General features: G+C 47.6%; 1 pseudogene; it reads left to right on the top strand.

Moving 5' to 3' along the window:
- Positions 1–159: 159 nt before the first annotated feature.
- On the top strand, positions 160–17,283 carry LOC133354387 (serine/threonine-protein phosphatase 2A catalytic subunit beta isoform-like; annotated as a pseudogene).
- Positions 17,284–19,975: the final 2,692 nt, after the last annotated feature.

Consider the following 19,975-nt stretch of genomic DNA (forward strand, 5'->3'; position numbering starts at 1 on the left):
GGTGGGGGTGTGGCGGCGGTGACGTCACGAGAGGGCGTGTCGTGACGTTCTACGACAGGAAGGCGGTGACGTCACGTGTCTCTGGCCGCCATTGCCGCGGTAGGGGAGAAGAAGAGGCGAGAGAGACCCGCTGAGCTGCTCAGTCGAGAGGAGGAGGAGGAACCGGCGCCCGCTCGTACGCGAACCACGCCGCGCGGCGAAAATCGACCATGGAGGAAAGTCCTCGGTGAAGGAACTGGATCAGTGGATCGAGCAGTTGTCCGAGTGCAAGCAGCTGTCCGAGGGCCAAGTGAAGACGCTATGCGAGAAGGTGGGTGACCGGGCAGGCAGGCGGGCGGGATGGGCGAGGCCTCGGGCCGCAAGGCAAAGCGCGCGGGAGGTGTTCGTGAGAACGCGGGAACCACAGCTCGCATCGTCTCCCCCCCCCATTTACCCCGTGTCTCTCTTCCTCCATCCCTCTACCGGTTCCCGCACCCTGTGGTGGGTTTGTGGTGGGGTGTAGAGGCGGCGCCATAACGGGGTAAGGCGGGAGACTGGCTAGGGGAGGCTCCGGTAGCCCCGGCTCGCTCCGTGTCGGGCGCTCCCATTGGGCAGGAGGCCGCGGGGTGGGGTGGGGACCTGCCGAGTTTGTTCCGTGCCGCCTTTCTCCATTTGCCGAGAGGCGCGACGGGTCTCCCCTGTCGGGCGCTGCCATTGGGCAGAGGCCCGCGAGGCCGCGGCGCTCCGCGTACCCCCCCAATTTTCCTAGTTCGGCGGCGGCTTTCAGTGTCGCCGCTCGCTCTCTTGAGACCGGCTCCCTCAACCCCCGCCCCCCATTCAGTACCTTGGGGACTTGCGGAGAGCAGTATAGGGGTGGCTCGAAATAACGTGGGCGGATATTATACCGTGCCCCGCATACAATGGTTTTATTTTTTTATTAATGTGTGGACTTGTACATTAACGTACGGATTGGATGCGATTGTACATCAAATGGCACTCGCGAAACTCAAAAATGGAAGGTGCTATTGTGGTGAACAAAACACATAATGGGTGACGCGTTCATGCATCAAGGACCCTGGATTACAACCATGACGGACCATTTGCTCGAAACGTTGCCAATGCAGGCCGATGTTATTGATGTATATTTCTGGGCGGGCGGACCGAAACGAAAGGAACAAAGAGACGGGGGTGTGAGCCTGGACTTGAACAGTAAGGGGCCATCGATTTAGTACGTACGCAAAAATGTCAACTTGACCTCCCCTCGCCCTGTACGAACGCGTACTTTTTACACCCCGCCGGACGATTTAGCTAATTTGAAGGCCAATATAGACAAATTATTATCGAGGCTTCACCCCCCCCCTTCCCGTTTACTATGCGTACATTGTCAGTAGACCCCCCCCCCCCATACACAAGCGTACTCATTTGGGTTAACCCTCCCCCTCCATGCGTACATTCTAAATGGATGCCCCCCCCCCCTAACGCATTGCGATGGGGAGAGAGGGGGTGAGGGATTGGGAGTTCTCGATCAGGGGTCTGCAACCTGCGGCTCTTCACGACCGCTTCGTTGCGTTATTTTCTTCAGGGTCCTCTCGTGTTCACATGCATTGCGGCTCTTAAAATATCGAGTTGTTTAACGGAATCGGAAAAAAAATAATGGCTCATGTTATTATGGTTGGCCGACCCCTGTTCCTCCACCTTGTGTGCAAATGTTGACTTGCGGGGCTTTGAACAGATACGCTCCATAAAGATACTATTTTTTTACTTGTATTAATTTGAATGTTTTACCTACGTGACTTTACCGAAAAAATCTAAGAATATACTATTTTTTTATTTCAAGCCTTCGTGACTGCAGGGATTCATATTCTTGGTTCTTTCGGTGAAGTCACGTAGAAGGAAAATAATAAAATAATAAAAATATTAACAAAATATAAAAACAATACAAATTCTCACGACGTTTCGACTGCAACACAAGCAATCGTCATCAGGTGTGAAATCTTGATGTGGATTTCACACCTGATGATGATTGTGTTGCAGTCGAAACGTCGTGAGAATTTGTATATTTTCATTATTTTATTATTTCCCTTCTACGTGACTTTACCGATAGAATCAAGAATAACAATACTATTGTTACTAAATGGGCCTTGTTGCTAGTATCAAAATATGAAAAAGCAGAATAGGTTTCGCCTTTTAATGCCTTGGTACTGGATAAAGATCTCATTTTGTAGCTGCTCACCCCGAAACAAAATGTGCTCTGATTGTGCATTGTCTTTGTGCTGTTCGCCTTTTGGCGTGCTCTGGTATGACGCTCATGAGACTCGGCCCTAAAGAAGACTGCTGTCTCTAGGTGTAGACCAATCAGTTCCAAAGACAATGCAACATATATTATCAGAGAATGTTTGTTTGCATGTTCACCACAAATCCCGTGTGTGGTTAATGCAGACGATTCCTTGCAAAAGATTTCTATCTTAACGCCTCCTGTTTTACTGCCAGAAAGGGTAAAACCTGTTCTTAGTTTTCATACCTTGTGTTGCCTCCGAAACGTCGTGATTTTTATGTTATTTTTATTTTACTTTTATTAATTTTAATTTTTTACCTACGTGACTTTACCGAAAAAAACCTAAGAATATGAATCCTTGCATTCACGAAAGCTTCAAATCTAGAATTTCATACCTTTGTTACTGTGTACAGCATTATAAACGAAGGCATATCACCCCCAAATACTCGGGATCCACTGAATCACAATCCCAGCCAGCCCCCCACATTGCTGTCTGCTGAAATCGACAATGGCCTCTCAAAACTCTCCGTGAATATCTGCATAGCCGGAAGTCGCTGGTTTTCTACTTGCCCAGGAGCCTGGATTTCCTTCCCCAACCCCCATCCACCATGGTCAACCTTCTGATTTCACTCACCAAACGTGTTCCACGGGATTCTGTGCTCAGTCCTATTCTCATTCAATAAAACAAATTCTGCTTGTGTTTTCGATTGTCCTTCCAACGCACCTCCGATTAGCACGGTTGGCTGAGTACGGTGCGAAAGACGTTCAACATACAATATCATAGCATCAACTATAGCTCATTCTGAAGTTCAACTTTATGCCGATGACATGATTATACGCCAGCCATCTACATTCATGTACAACTAAAACAAGACGATTTCACAACCATCCAAAAAATGTTATCGCTTTAATGTCACCTGAGTGAAAACAAGACCAAGCGTGTTCCTTTTATGAGCCCCCTGGTCTAAGAAAGCTCCGAGCCAATGAAAATTGCCCATGACCACTCTGTCGCACAGCACTTGAACATCTTTCCTTCTACAACTAGTATCTTGGCATCTGGCTCGATTCTCATCTCATCTTCAATCTTCGTCAAGAGTATTTAAGAAAGTCATTAAAAATTACTATTGGAAATTTGTAGAGAAACGAAATATCTTTCGCTAAAACATTAGATAGATGCTACCTCTGTACATGTCATAGACTCTGCTGGTGACATGCAAATCAAGCAATAACACCATTGGATTAGCCAAACCTTATCTCATTCTGCCAAACTCTTTATCTTACAAACTACGGTATTCCACTCATGTATTTTTATTCTAAGACCATTTATCATGCTCTTTCAATTGGCAAGGGAGATTCATTGGGTGCAAGATTATTTTCATGCATACAAGCATAACGCAACCCCTTACAAAATCCCAAGCGTTTATTCATTACCAAAACCCTCGAACGTAGAAGCCCACAACACCGTGTCCACTGTACCAAGGACAGAAGGAATCTCTCATGGGTTTCACTCTCTTTTTGTTTATGCCCCAAGCTCGTGGTGTTCCGTCACTTCAAGAATGTCCTTGGCTACTATCCCATTATGAATAACAACGCGATGCTAAACTTTCGATTCTTTGATAACTTCAATTGACTTTGACATATCCTTGTCGACTTGTATATGTTTCTGTAACAATTCAAATTGTGCCATGATCGGACTAAAAAGATCTGCCCGAGCCAACTTGTGCTACAGATAATGTATTAATTAAAACTGGGTTGTTTATTAAATATTTATAATTTCTCATGCGACACAATTGGTGTCGCATGAGAAATTATACCTTTTTTTTAGTAAGTAAATTGTATTTGTTTGGTCACCCTGGTCGCTCTTGCAACTAAGACTTTAACTGATCTCGATTTCTCACTTGGATAAACAAAATTGACTTAGTTACTGTGTTGTACAGCATTGATAATCTGCACAGCATTGTTTGCAGAGGTTTGTTCGCAGATTGTTCGTGTTGTACAGGCCGCCCTGGTTACACCCTGGGTGTGATAACCATAACATATGTACTGTTTGCTTAACCATAGATGTTAAAGATCCTGTAGCATCATTCATGAAAGAGTAGGCCAGTGTATGCTGGCGTCTTGGTCAAATAAAAAACTGAAATCGCTTAATTGGGAAACACCCAGCAATTAGAATATGTATTTATTCTGGAGGAATCCGATGAGTTATAAAGCTCTTCACAGATGTCCAGTGTGGCGGGTAAGAACGTTACAACAAACAATACAAAAACATAGTAGTGCAAATTACAAGAAAGGTAAACGAATCACCAGACGCTGTCTTCCCGACAGACCTGTTCTTCACCTGAGGACGGCTGCTTGCGTTGTGGCCGAAACGTCGTGAGAATTATTTTATCATGTTTTATTTATTCTTTTATTATTTCCATTCTACGTGACTTTACCGAAAGAACCAAGAAGATGAATCCCTGCAGTCACGAAAGCTTTAAATCGAAATTTAACCACCAAAAACACATACAAATGAAACTTAACCATCCCCATCTTACTCGTTAAAGCCCACTGAGGTATAAATCTATTTTTCAGAAGCAACCTGGCCACAAATGATAGCTCAATAAAGGAGGACCCTCTTGAAAAATAGTCTTGAGACTCGCAGAGGATTTCCTGGATAAACAATTGTAATAGTAACACATGTTACAGTATAAACAGCGTGACTGCATACTGCGTTGATTAGTGTCTATAGCATAGACGTAACTACTATGGAATATTGATACCTAGACATAGCTACTGTGAATAGAATCTATACCCAGACATTGTCACCGAGTTTAACAGTGACAATGTGAATTGTCACTGTATACAGTATTGATACATAGCCCCAATAACATAGACGTTATTGCTACGACGTACAGCATTAATAATTTAAATTGAGAATCGCCCAGCCGTCATAACTCCTTTTTGCATAATGTCAATACGTAGCAGAATATTTCAAATGGATCGGCACTGATGAAGACTGCGCTAAATAATATCAATACAAAATTTAAATAAAACAACTGCGCACGCACAAATGAATAAAACTTTAATGTATTTCCTGTAACAAAACCCTGCTCAGGATAAATGACACTCAGTATGTAAAGAGACGATGATACGTTGCGAAATACAATTGCGACTAAAGTTATACGGAATTAGCAGTTGTGAATTAGATGGAAGAGGCAGGGAGCCCATGGTGATACGAAATAACCCGTAGAACACAGAACAGAACAAGCCGGCATTTAAATTATTCCATCATGGCTGTATCATAGCAGCAGCAGTATCTGTTGTGCATCTCGTCCTCCTGTCATGGACATTTGATTGGACACTACTGGCTTTGAGTTATATATAACGGTTGGAACGGTACCGGCCAAAAGAACGAGCGGACGTGTATAGCATTGTTATTAAGAGTACATGTTCCATCCACATGCTTGGATTGATCCATTTTTAGTACCGCCTACGCTGTGTTGAGCCTCTATACTATACATACCACACTCATTGCACCTCCGATTCGGTTGGCTACGTATGGTGAAAAAGAAGTTCAATATACATACTCATCCACTCACCAAACTGCAAGTTGTTACCTCGCTTCTATTTCTGCTTCTTTCTCTGCATTGCTGCAGTCTGGAATTCCTCCCCTCGTCTATTTCCCCCTCTCCTCCTTGTCTCTTTAGTTTCCCAAAATCTTTTTATCCTTGCTCAATTCAAGAAAGGTTAACACTTGTCTATTTTAACTCTGATCACGCTGCGTGTGTTGCTGGCCACTCAACATGTAGCAACCATTGCGTCTGCTCGGCAAATGCGTAAAAAATACAACATACCTGCTGAGTTCTGTAGCCCCCCGGCAAGCCACGATCCACTAACAGCCCAAAATCAAAGAAAATTTGTCGACCGCATCTGAGTGTTCAGCATTTCAATAATTTATACATTTTTGTTGTAATTTGTCTGTTTAGGAAACCACCCAGTTGATTGACATGTTGCATGTGGTGCGGCAAAATGTGGATACAGTAAAATCGGATGATATAGGGTGGACGCTTGGTCTGGATGGCTAAATATTCTCTAAAGGGGCTCTCTAGAACTCCCTACTGGAGGCCCTCTTACGCCAGCAATGGTGTGAGCGAGCATATTTATGTTTTCATATTTGAGTAAATGAGCGAGCGGTGCTGATGGTGCCATGCGATGCCGGCGAATCTCGCTCACCGTCAGGCCCCCCCCACCCTCTCGTCCCCATCTCTCCCCCCCTCCACTCTCTCTCAGGCCAAGGAGATCCTGACGAAGGAGTCGAATGTGCAGGAGGTGCGCTGCCCCGTCACTGTGTGCGGGGACGTCCACGGCCAGTTCCATGACCTCATCGAGCTCTTCAACATCGGCGGGAAGTCCCCGGACACCAACTACCTCTTCATGGGCGACTACGTGGACCGGGGATACTACTCGGTGGAGACTGTGTCGCTGCTCGTTGCGCTCAAGGTAAAGATGGGGAGACAAACTATAAAAGCTATAAACTATTTTTATTTTACTTGTACTATATAGCTCTTTCAGGAGCGAGCTGGCTATCACCAACGATAGCCCAATGAAGTGGTTTATCATGTGTATTGCAGCCAAATACTCTAAACGAATGTTTCTAAAATGTTGAGGGAAAACCCGGAGGATCCGGAGGAAAAAATGTATGCGACCACGGGGAGAGTATGCACACTCCAAATATACAGATGTCAAGGTCGGGATCGAACTCGCGACCTCCTTTATACCAGGCGAGGTAGTTGACACCTCGCCACCGCGGCACCCCTTAGTTGGGAGCAGAGGCCACTCGTTGATTTCCTGACCCAGGGTCACTCTTTCAATGAGACGACATTTGTCTTTAGTCTTGTCCCCATTATTCCTCCTGTCCCTTTAGTTCTCGCACTGGTTAAATTAAATTTGTAAACTCGAAACGTGAAATTTCAACCTGTGTCAAACAAGTATTTTTGGTGATGTTGCTTTGTCAGTGTTGCACAAGCACACAAGACATACTCTACACATTCGTCAATAGCACGATAGCCCTAAATGGAGTTTGCTTGTGAAACAATGGTGCTTAAGTTATGCACTCCTTGAAGCCGTGTGTGACTGATGGACTGTGAATTTGTTTTAGTTTTGCCGTCAGTTCCATGACCATTAACCAGGCGGGAGCCTAATTGGGAAGTTACTGTTGGTTGCCCTATCGATGGACTCGCCCCCCACCATAGGAACGTGGAATTTTCACCACTGGCTCAGCATTGAGCAGCACCTCAATATGTCATGCGAGCCGGAAATCACTCTGACTTTTTACTCATGGCGCGAGTGTGACAACCACGTTCTCTTCGCGGCAGTGAGGAAGTTACATTTAGAAACAGGCAAATATAACCTTTCACACATGGCCTTCTGGGGGTAAATAATCCCAGCAGCACTGATTCAGCACAAGCAAGCACTGGACTGGTGTCGACATGCAGTGCGTCACCGTGTTTATAGGCAAAGAGTACTGACTGTTGACTGTTAATATTAACTACCTCGTCTGGTATACAGGAGGGTCATGGGTTCAATCCCCACCCTGTCGCCTACTGTATATTCGGAGTTTGGATGTTCTCCCCGTGGTGGTGTGGATTTTTTTTGACTGCTATGTATGTATGCTATAATCGTCAACATGATAAGCCATTTCTTTGAGCCATCATTTGCGGTCAGTCACTGTTGAATAAGAGCTACGTAGCTCATTGAGCCTTACCTGGTAAAATAAAAAAGTAAAAATAGTTAAATGGCGCAAGTGAGGAACACGTTTGTTTAGCGGTGATAAATTACATTGAAAAACGCGCAACGCTTACAACTTGGGTTGCCACGAGTGTGTATTGCGTGTGCGCCGAGTGTGACGCGGCGTTTGCGCGCGCCGCTCCCTGGCAGGTGCGCTATCGCGAACGCATCACGATCCTGCGCGGGAACCACGAGTCACGACAGATCACCCAGGTCTACGGCTTCTACGACGAGTGCCTGCGCAAGTACGGCAACGCCAACGTGTGGAAGTATTTCACCGACCTCTTCGACTTCCTCCCCCTCACGGCGCTCGTCGACAGACAGGTGCGAGCGTGGTGCTGATTTTGAAGTTGGTACGATGTTGAATTTCTTTCGCACCGTGCTTTGCCAACCGTGCTAATCGGAGGTGCCGGGTAAGGACGACAAACTTAACGCTAAAGTAGTTCTAAAGAAATGAGTTGTCGTTTCTTGCTGTTGTGTATGCCTTTGATCAGCGCCAGGTAAGAGCCACTGGGCAGTGCAGAATTTAGCAGTGTGTCCTGCTGCCTCGCATAATTGTGCACTTTTTATAGTCTTAATAGGAAATCAAACAAATTACAGAGTTTTGCGTGGACTCCTTAAAAATTACTCCATTGAGGTTATATATGGCAGTCATCGCCTGGCACCCTTCCCCCACTGGTAGAGGAATAATCCGGTTGCAGACCAGATGCCAAGTAAACATTGTGCCGCACAGGGACAGCTGCCCCTTCGGGGGGGTGGGTGCCCTTCTAAGTGTTTGAGATGTGGTGTAAGTCGCTTCACGCGTGTTATATTTCAAAGCTTTACTTCAACAAAAAATATTCTCTGTACTGACCTCCATTGATTGGCAGTCGCACACAAACAGAAACCTTAAGTCGGGTAATTCCCTGAAACTTCAGCCTCAAGTTATCACTTCCCTGTTAGAACGCAGTCGGTAATGCTCGGCGCTGTGTGGCCGGGCCCCATCGTCCGACCGTTTGGATTTATTTTCGAATTTTAAACGTAATTTTCACCGACTCTCAAAAGAGAAGAAGAAAAAAAAACCACAACCATGAAAGGCACGGCTGTGTGCAGCAATGGACGGCCAGCAGCGCTCGCTCTGGGTGTCTGTGTGTGGCGCCAGATCGGATGTTGGGCAATCGTAATTGAGTTGAGATCATGTGAACGTAAGAGCTCGCTTGCACGCCTCCGGTGGAGCCGGCGCTGCTGTTCTGCTCCGGTGGGCTCAACGTGTGCAGCAGGGGTCCGGATATAGAGACTGGCCCTTGCTGGATCTCACATGGCGGCGGGAGGGGGGGGGGCAGGAGGAGGGTGGTAGGGGCGTTCTTTCTCAGTGGAAATTGGCACTGGGTTTTGTTGACTGTGCAGTGATTATCTTTCTAACAATTCTTGCCCGTGTGCTATAAGAGGAATTGTTATGGTTCGAGGTCATGGTTTGGTTTTGTGTGTAACCTCTCATTGTTCTGCTTGCTTTGGTTCACCTGTCCTTTGTCCCATTTGTCGCAAAGGTAACATTGGAAAAAAATTTGCATAAATATTTCATCAGTGGTGCCCCCCATCCTTTTTGTTATGGTGTCCCTCCCCAATGAAGACTGGTCCCTGCACTGTCACCCGCATACCCCCCCATCCCTCGCACAAGGCTACAAGGCCACAATACAGAGAGATCACATGTCCGCACCTCAAGTGCGGTGATAGGTATTTGTTTCATATCGTGTATTAAGTGTTTTTTGGCCGTAACACCACGCTGATGTGGCCCGCGCACATTTGAAATTTCTCCTGCATGGTGTCCATGCTGCAGCCTGCACTCCTCACTGATTGATTCTCACAAGCACAACAATTCCTCTGCGAAGGAGAATGAGTTAGCACTGCCGGGATGCGCCGCCCAGTGAGATTGGTTGACGATGGTGTGTGGTGGCGCACGTGTGCCGTGTAGATTTTCTGCCTGCACGGAGGCCTCTCCCCCTCCATCGACACGCTGGACCACATCCGAGCTCTCGACCGTCTGCAAGAGGTCCCTCATGAGGTACGGATACCCCTTCCCCCTCCCCCCACCATCCCCCTTCACGAGAAACTTGGACAAAGTCAAAAGTGATGACTGCTGCCGGCTCTTTGTCCCCCCTCTGTCCGACCAGCCTGCCATGGGATTCTGCGCCACACCATATTCCGTTGATGTGTTTGAGTTATCATTTGTGGCCAGGTTGCTTCTGAAAAAGAGCTAAACAACTCGGTGGACACCATTGGAACCTCATTTGCCAGTAAAAAATATGATAATTGGTTTTTTACCCTTTCATCTGCCAACAAAACTGACACCTTTTTTGCGCCTTTTGGCTCTAAGGAAAGCTGTATCGATTGTGGACCAATCAACTTGAAGGACGGTGCATACATTATCAGAGTTATGTTTTTTGTTTGCATTATGACTGCAGGTATTGTGGTCTATGTAAACATGACTCCTTGTAAAAAAGGTGTCAGTTTTGTTGCCAGATAGAAGGGTAAAAAACCAATGATCAACTCGGTGGACCTCACCTGGTGAAATACAAAAAAATAGTTTATTCTATAAAGCCTCATCTGGGCTCGCGGCTCGCTTTCAGGAAGGCATTGCCAAAGCGATATTTCAAGTATTGAGATCATTGGTCCTCCTATCCTCTTGAACAGCCTCTGAGCCTGTGGCGAAACTTCCACATTCCTATGATGGGAGCAAGTACGTTCACAACCACATCAAAGTGGCACTTGCGTTATTCTCATCTGTGAAAAAGAGATTTGTAACTCATCGGATTCCTCCAGTGTGAATAAATATTCTGATTGTTGACGCTGGAAGGGACGATGTGAACCGAGTAAACCCCCAACCAGGATTTGAACTTGCGATTGCGAGCCGCTCGCTGTGCTACTTGGCCACCTGAGCTTCTACTACTTGGAATTGGCCTCCATTCGGGCCAACATAGCGTGCATAGAAGAAGAAAAAAACATTTTAATATTCCATAATCCTTGTTTATGATTTAAGAGGCTTGCAGACTTAAAATGAGCTATGATTACTCAAATTAGGTGAAGAATGTTAAATCACAGGTTATGCTATGTGGACTGCACATGCGTGTGGAGTGCATGTGTGGCGTGTCTATAATGTGTGCATGTGACTGTGTGGTTTGCACTCGGGAGCGGTAGTGTAGTGGTTGACGCACTGCTACGAAACCAGCGACCCAAGTACGATTCCCGTTCATTACCAACAAAAGTGAAGAAAATCTGAACCTGTCATGGGTCTCCCCTAGGTCGACTCAGCTTTAAATGCAAGTACCTCGTGTGCTGTGTAAAGATCATCACTGGGGAAACAAAGGCGGCCGTGTGTGGTCTTGGTCACCCACCCCTTTGTGTGCCGTGCTGGCTTTCATAAGTGCTCGCTAAAAGGATTTGCCCAATAGTCTGCCAAAAACTATACGGGAGGAAATGTCTTTGTGAATGTTGAACATTGTGTTTGACTGCATAATGTACGTTGTTTATTGTGTATATTGTGTATGTTGTGTATTTTATGCGTAAAATGTTGAACGTTGTATGTTGTATCTATGTTGGGTGCATAGTTTTTGACTGTTGTATGTTGTGTAAGTATGAATGTTGATCGTTGTGTGTATGTATGTGGCGTAGGGCCCCATGTGTGACCTGCTGTGGTCGGACCCTGACGACCGTGGAGGCTGGGGCATCTCCCCGCGCGGCGCCGGCTACACATTCGGCCAGGACATCTCCGAAACGTTCAACCACAGCAACGGGCTGACACTTGTGTCACGTGCCCACCAGCTCGTCATGGAGGTCACTACCCGCTTGCTGTGCCTGTGCCTCCCTCCTTCGCCCACCCCCCCACCCCTTGCCATGCCATCCTCCATTAATTTGTTGATCCTGTACAGCCACGCTGAGACTCAAGACTCGCGATCAGGAGGGTCCTGCTACATTGGGAAGTTTGACCAGTTCCATTTTATCTAATATTTTAAAATGGTCATCAACCATTTTGGTGTGGCAGCCCCCCCAGTGCCTAACCCCCCCCCCCACCCTCTTGCCCAGTTTACTTAGCCCACAATAGAGAGGTCACATGTCCATGCCTCTTAGTCAACGCAGTGATAGTTATGCATTTATTGTGTTGTGTTTAGCGTGTTCTCATAATGTGGCACTGACGATCGCTGTATACGTTTGATATTTCCCCTGCACGGTATCTTGGCCGCAGCCTTGATGATAAAAGGCTTTTGGGGGGCGGTGGCGTGCCGAATCTCATAGGTTGAAAACCAATATACAGACAAAACAGTGGGTCTGTCCATGTAGAAGTTAACGATGACTTTCTGATTTAAAAACATTCACATGCTTTGTTATGGACAATTTCAGATCATTGTTTGGAATTTCAAAATTTTCATGGTTCAAAAACGTGCGTAATCATTTAAGTTGTGTTCATGGCAACAAAAGTGACGTCACCCGATGCACGCGGCGGTACGTTATTGTGGGAACAGCTCAGAAGTGATGTCGTAATCGTGAACCCTGCAGCAGGTTTGGCAATAGCGGCAATCTACACGGCAATAGCGAGAGAATGTACGCAATGTTGGGTCGTGACCTCAATCGGTTACATATTTTCCTGGGGTCATCCAAAACAAAGCTATTACAGATGAGCATAAAGTCAACTGCGGTTAAAGATCTGTTTAAGCATGGTTTATTTGTACAAAGCAAAAAAGCAACACAATAACGAGTACAATAGGGGACACTGACAATAGGCAGCAATCGCCGTATTGTGAAATTAGACGTCGTGTCATTGAGAAATCTTGATATAATGCATCACGCAACATTATATCACGGCACCCTTACCCGTGCATTTTTTTTATTTATCCAAGAGAGCCACATTGCCCAAGGACTCTTTGTTCTGCTCCACTCGATTTTACTTTTATGATGTTTTCGGCCAATTAATCACCAGTGTTTATACTTGTGGGTGAAAACCCACCGATGTATAAATATGGACACTTAGTCCACTTGTGTGTAACACCTTCTGCATGGCACCTCGACGCCCGCGGGAATGTATATTCGGAACGTTTACACGATCCACCAATCCGCGTTGCTGGATTACAGACCACGCGCATATCCTCCGCTGCTCGCTCGGTGATGGCGTGCGCTTTGCTCCACAGGGTTACAACTGGTGCCACGATCGCAACGTTGTTACCATCTTCAGCGCGCCCAACTACTGCTACCGCTGCGGCAATCAGGCGGCCATCATGGAGCTCGATGACACTCTCAAGTACTCTTTGTGAGTCGTCCGTTGCGCACGCGCGCAGATTACGCGCGCACACACAGGTTACTCGCACACGGGTTGCATGCACACGTCAAAAGCTTGCGTCTCGTAACCCGCAAAATAATGGGGTACGTGTGTGGCAAGATTTGAATTACTGGGGACCCTTGTACAAGACCACTTGCGCAATTCTAAAAATGTTTTTAGCAAAAAGTATAAGCGATTCTAAATATTGCTCCCGACGCCATTAATATTCATAATAATGGTATTTTACTTAAATTAATGATGAATGGGATGTGCATTAATAACAGAAATGTACTTATCCAAACCACGTAACCGGCTGAAGTGCACAAAGCGACGATGATATCACGGCGAGAGTGTGCGGTTGGTTGAGGTTGAGCGGCACTTGCGAGAGACACGAGGTGGGGGTGGAGGGTGGGGAGAATGTTTTGATGTTTGCCTGGTGTCTGCCTCCCCCCCCCTCCCCCACAGCCTGCAGTTTGACCCAGCCCCTCGGCGAGGGGAACCTCATGTCACTCGCCGCACCCCCGACTACTTCCTGTAATGGCGCCAGAAGCTCTTCCTGCAGGGCAAGGGCCTCCGTCCGCGTCGCAAACCGTTTTCAGTGGAGCTCTCAACCCTTGTCTCACCGTCCCCTCGCGGGACCGCTCTTGTTTTATAAGCGTCAACCTCATCTTAACGACGATCGCCGACGCTCCCCGCCCACACTTCAGTCAGTCGAACACGGCAGTACGCCTTTTTACGATCCACACGACGGCAGGCTACATGTTAACGACGTCGTTGTGAAGTCCTTTTGAAGCACTTTACTTCGACGTTGTTCGTACGGAACGATCATTTTCAATGCAGTCCGTTCGTTTGGAAAACACGCAAATGCTACCACCCATCGGTATTCCGCATGAACAAAATAAGTGCAGACGCTGTTAGGAATCCACTTGTGCTTGTGACTACTGCTGAAGTGTGGGAAGGAGTTCTGGGGGTTGCAGAGAAATACATACATTCACACTTGATTGATTCTCTCTCTAACATTCTATATTTTGTTTGTATTCGTTCTCTCTGCTGAATGTCTATTTTTATTGATTAACAGGGCTGGGATGAAGCTGTCTTCAGGCTTCAAAACGTTTTTGCCTCTATTTCAGAGGTCAAAGATAATGTTAAAGGCTAAATACGTACGCTTTTTAATTGTTTTACTGTGAGATCTGCTGTGGAAGTTTGTATCAGAGCAAGGTGGCCTGCGACCATGTCTCCCCCCCCCCCCCCACCCATCCGCCCCCCTCACTCGCGGCCTCCTTGCCGCAACCAAAGTATTTTGATGCGATTCAAACTGCAGCTCGGCTTAGTCATCCAAGTTTCGGCCCCTGTCCCCCTTTGCGTTTAAGTCTTAAGGCCGCTTTTCGCTTGCACGACACCGCCCCGCTCCCCCGGTGGGTGCCCGCACCACCGCAGAACCCCTCCACTGTAGTAGACCCCACCGGATGAGAGAGAGGAAGAGATAAATTACCCGAAGTAGCCATCTCGGTTTGAGTGGTACGGTTACTCTGGCAGGGCTAACGCCTTGCCCTCGGCCCTGCACGACAGAAAGGAGGTCATGCGACACCTGCGAGAAGTCACACGTCCACCGCGATCTCCTGGATCTGGTTGTGGGTGATGGTGGTGACGGCACCTGTGCTGTGCAGAGCTGACGGTAGGGAAATCCCCGTGAGCCTTCATGGTGCTATCCACCGCACACTGACCCAGAAGCAGCTAGACCTTCCCCACGAACCAGTCGCCCCCAGGGTTTTTAACCACCAAGAAGTCACCAGTGGCACGGCCCTGCATCTTGTTCCCAGTGTCATTGGTTGCGGGAGATGATGATGACGCGGGGCCTTCGAGGTTTGTATCACAAATGAAGAAATACAATTTATTTCCGTCCCAAGCACTGAAGGTTCAAGTGGTTTCGGCCTCGCGCTCCCTCTGCACGTTTTCGTGATGCTTTGAGCTGCCTTGGCCGCCGCTGCTGAGAGTACTTGAAGGTGTCTTTGGTCGGAGGAACTCCCCGAGGCTCTTGCTGCTAGACTGGTCTGCGAGTCACCTCGGTCATGCGCCACTGGTCACGCTCGGGCCACAAATGCAGACTCGTGCGTGTGGTCTCGACTGGGGTAGCTGCAACCCCAAATTACTCTTTTGTTTTAAGCCTCGCATGTGTGTTCACGCTCGACTGCGGTGACCAATGGGAACAAATAAACCTTATAACTGCACGTGCCGCGTGATTGCATAGTTGGACAGGAGTGTTCATGTAACGTTAACAACCAGAAATGGCAATCTCTGAAAAGGGCTTTTGTGTAAGATGCACGCAGGATGTGGGCAAAGCACACTAGCCAACCAAATTCTAGCCTTACACCGACGGAGGAAGCGTAGTCGTCGCAGGCCCTGCCAGATTACTCGTAATCTGCAATTCCTCTTAAAACCTTACATAGCAACAGCAACAACCCTGCCATCACCGACTGCCGTGGGTAGGCCTTTGCCCACAATTGCTCGTTATTGATCTAAGTTGGCATGATGGATACGAAATGATGGCCCATTACCTGAACCAACTAGCCACAAGTACGAAACCCGCATACGATCCCTACTCAATCCCACCTTCAGTGCGTCACCAGAGGACCCTCTGTTCACTTCTCCACTTTTTTGGTTCCAGGACCACTTTTACCATGGGCAGGTTCAATCATTAGCCGTGGTGATAGGTACATGGGCCAGAACAGGATTATCGCACCACTCGAGATGGCTAAATCTACCCATTTATCTATGGTCCATGAAAGAGAATTGGTAAACTAATTGTTCATGAATATTTTTGCTTTTTTTCTGTCAAAATAGCAATGTTTTTCCACCCCATTACCCCAAGTGAAATTTTTTGTTGCATGCTGCATGAAATTCATTAATTGAATTTTGCTTTAAAAGAGAACAAGAAAATTACACAACCCAGAAACCAAACTGCTCTGCTAGCTAACCACTGAGCTAGTCCGCTTTAGACCCGTCTTGGGCAGCCCAAGAGACACCGTCTTGGTGTGTATCTTGCTCGAGACGAGCTTCGGCTCGTATTGTGGGCTGTTTGATATTTAGGGTGATGTATGTGCACTGGCCATTGGTTTGGGACCGTGGGCTGGAATTTACCTTGAGCTGCATGCGTTGAGAAGCGTCGGTCTTTACGTCAGTGGGCTTGGCGTTGTGCAACACGAGAGCTCTGTTTGCACGAAGGACAGTAAACCGGTTTAGTGCAACAATTGACTACACTTGTAAATCCACGTTGGTGAAACCGATTTGACAATCTTTGGCTTAAAACCAGTTTGGGGTTACCGAATTTTTGGTTCAATGTTTCAATCAAACCGGTTTAGGGCAACTAATGTCAATCAGGTGATATCCTTCAACCTTGGAGATGAATGATCCAATTTGAGAACAATGAAAACCCTCTTCTGCGAGGCCAACCTCCGTTCATTGGGTTTGATTACTTACCAAACTGGTCCTATAGAACTGTGAAACTCTCACATTTAGTTCATCACGGCCCAACTGAAAGGAACTAGTTTTCAAATGTATACATAATTAGTCAAAATTGTTTCACTCCGAAGTCTTTATCTTGTGTCAATGGGAGTCGTCTCAACTGTCGTTGCTAAAAGATGGTCCAATCTGTCGTAAATTATGGGGAAACACAATCGTAATGGAATAAGTGCAGGCCGGAAAACCGTAGCTTTCAAATAACACCCCACATGTTTGAAGCGACAGCCTCCATGTGTATGTAAAACATTGATGGTGCATCTGGAACTGCTGATGCGTTTTGCATATACGTAGAGGCTGTGGCCTTGCTGCAGTTTCCATTGCCATGCGTGGGACTGCGGTGGGGTGAGAATATTTAGGGAGGACGTGTGATGACATCCATTGAGCATGTAATGATTCAATACCACCCTCAGCGATTTTTCACGATTTGGAAACAGTATTAAATTCAAGAACTGATTATTTTTTGTCTCATCTGTACTGGTTTGAAGTGTGCGTATTGTCTGTCTTGTTCGTACTGCTTTGTTTGCATTGTCAAGTCCTCCGTTGTACTGGCTGCCTCGTTCCGTCTCGACTCATCCCATTCGCTCTTTGGCATGTATTTTGCATGAATGATAAAAAATCCATTCCTTCACGCACAAATCCATGCGGGTTTCGTGAGTGTAATTTTCAACGGTAATGGATGAATCCTTATGACCCCGAAACACCTCTGCCCAGGCACATTGATGCTGGCCCTGCAGGTGTCACTGGCCCCAATGCACGAGGGCACCTGACGTGAATGTTCTACCCTTGCACGGATTGAAGTGACCGGGTGAAATATCCACGTTAGGTGTTTTATGTGGTTGATGATCGGATCACGTGGACACTCGCACGTCCACCACTCACATGGGCCATCCCACCTTGATCCTTGGGAGCCCCTTTTTATCCAGGCACTTCGGCTGAGCAAAGTCGTGTAAAGAAAAAACCAACGGGAAACATGCCGATGTTTGTGCCACCATTGTGAATACACCGTTTCTGTGAAACCACAACTTGATCTAAGACCAGCCCCTTTCTACAAATTATAACCCATCTCAGGCAGTTGACTTCATAAAAACATAAGTTTTAGGTTGAAACGGTTGGGTTGAAATGTTTGCTTTGTCTAAAAAGGACTTGCGCTGGCGATGCTACGCGTGGAATTGCGAGCCGGGTGGGTCATCAGGAGTTGAATGAGTGTTGTAGTGAAAATGCTTACGTGAATAATACCTGCGCAGCCAATTATTTGGTTCACTGACTGACGAGGCGTGGTATTGGGTTTGCCCATAACTGGGGGACCATGAGGATGGGTAGTGTTCGGGTAAAGACAAGCAGTTGGTCGCATCACCATTATTGAACGAAGCAGTCTTTATATTAAACCGCTGCTCTGTGAAACATCTGTTGGACGGCACGGAGCTCGCCCGTGGCGTTTGCGTGGCCGAGAGTGTGTTGCGTGCGGTGTAATACTACAACAAGAGTATTCATGCTGGAGTCCACTTCGGTCCCCTGCTCTGGTCGTTTGGTGCTCATGGTCCCATGGCTGCATGCGAGAGCCTGGAGCCTTCGTCTCGAGTTCGTGGGGGTCGGGCCGGATCGGGCTGGGCGGTGCCATCCACCGTGGGTCTGCCTGTTGTTGCCTCCCCTCCCCCTCCTCTCTCCGCGGAGGTCAGAATGCAAGCAATAAAGCTGTGTGATAAAGTTGCCTGTGCTTGCGTGCGTGTGTTGGGCTCGGCGTGCTTTGTGTGTGTGCGCGCGTGTTAACATGCAACCATGGTAACATCGTCATTTATCTATTCAAGAGCCTCACCTGGCGTCTTAACACTAATGAAGAGGATCGATGCGTGTTCCATCACTTGTAGGGTTACTATCCAACACACGTGGTGTGCTGGTCTAGTTACTAATTGCCATGTTTTGTTGACGTGACAAGCCTTGCCAATTGGCTGTTTCGGGTGCTGGCGGTTTTATCGACTTTTATATTTACGCGATCTAACCCAAAACAACTTTATTATGGATACGATTGGTCGGGAAAACCTACGTGGTAAACTGACTTTTAGGAGAGCCATGTATTGTCTATTTGGACAATCTTATTTCAGTGTTTCACGTGTGGCAGGACACTTGAGTACACTGCAGCATATGGGGGCAAAGCCCACCCACACAAGGGAAACGCGTTCCTTCGGAGTGGGCAGGTAGGAACTAGGTTGGACAGCGCATTCGTGCACGACAGACAAATATGCACGACAGACAGACAAATAATCCCTGGTGGGCAGTGTGGAACCTGTTGTTCCCACCTGTATAATCACACTCGTACAGGCGTGTTGACAGTCTTGCTGTACTGCCATCTCATGGACACTTTGCAGGCCATAAATTTTGGAAGCTTCACGCACCGTGTGTCAAGCCAATGCTTCTGAAATAATGTTGCCACACACACATCTATGTAGCCGGTGGGATGTGTAAAAAAAGTTTAAATGTGGAGGGACAGTTGTGTGAAGCAGGCGGATTGGTGATTGAATTCGTATCCACAACGGTTTAGCGAACCATTTCACGGAACTTTAATTTTACCAGGTAAGGCCCACTCAGCTATCTTTTTCAGAAGCAACCTGGCCACAAATGAAAACTCACCAAAGTGGCTTATGTGTAAAATTATAGCAGCTCAATACGTTAAGCGCATATTCATTCTAAGTGTGGAGGGGAAATCCACGCGAACACGGGGAGAGAGACACTGCAAACTTCAAATATACAGCAGGCGTCAAGGTCGGGATCGAACCCACGACCTGCATGCCAGGCGAGGTAGTTAACATCTCGCCACCGTTGGGGGGAGGCGGTGGTGGTGGGGGGAAGGCGGTGGGGGGGGAGGCGGTGGTGGTGGGGGGAGGCGGTGGTGGGGGAGGCGGTGGGGGGGAGGCGGTGGTGGTGGGGGGAAGGCGGTGGTGGGGGAGGCGGTGGGGGGGAGGCGGTGGTGGTGGGGGGAGGCGGTGGTGGTGGGGGGAAGGTGGTGGGGGGGGAGGCGGTGGTGGGGGGGGAGGTGGGGGGGGGGAGGCGGTGGGGGGGGAGGCGGTGGTGGGGGGAGGCGGTGGTGGGGGGAGGTGGGGGGGGAGGTGGTGGTGGGGGGAGGTGGGGGGGAGGCGGTGGTGGGGGGAGGT

The sequence above is a fragment of the Lethenteron reissneri genome, chromosome 47 (assembly GCF_015708825.2).
Source record: "Lethenteron reissneri isolate LAM-NWPU_2019-01 chromosome 47, ASM1570882v1, whole genome shotgun sequence".
Taxonomy (NCBI): Eukaryota; Metazoa; Chordata; class Hyperoartia; order Petromyzontiformes; family Petromyzontidae; genus Lethenteron; species Lethenteron reissneri.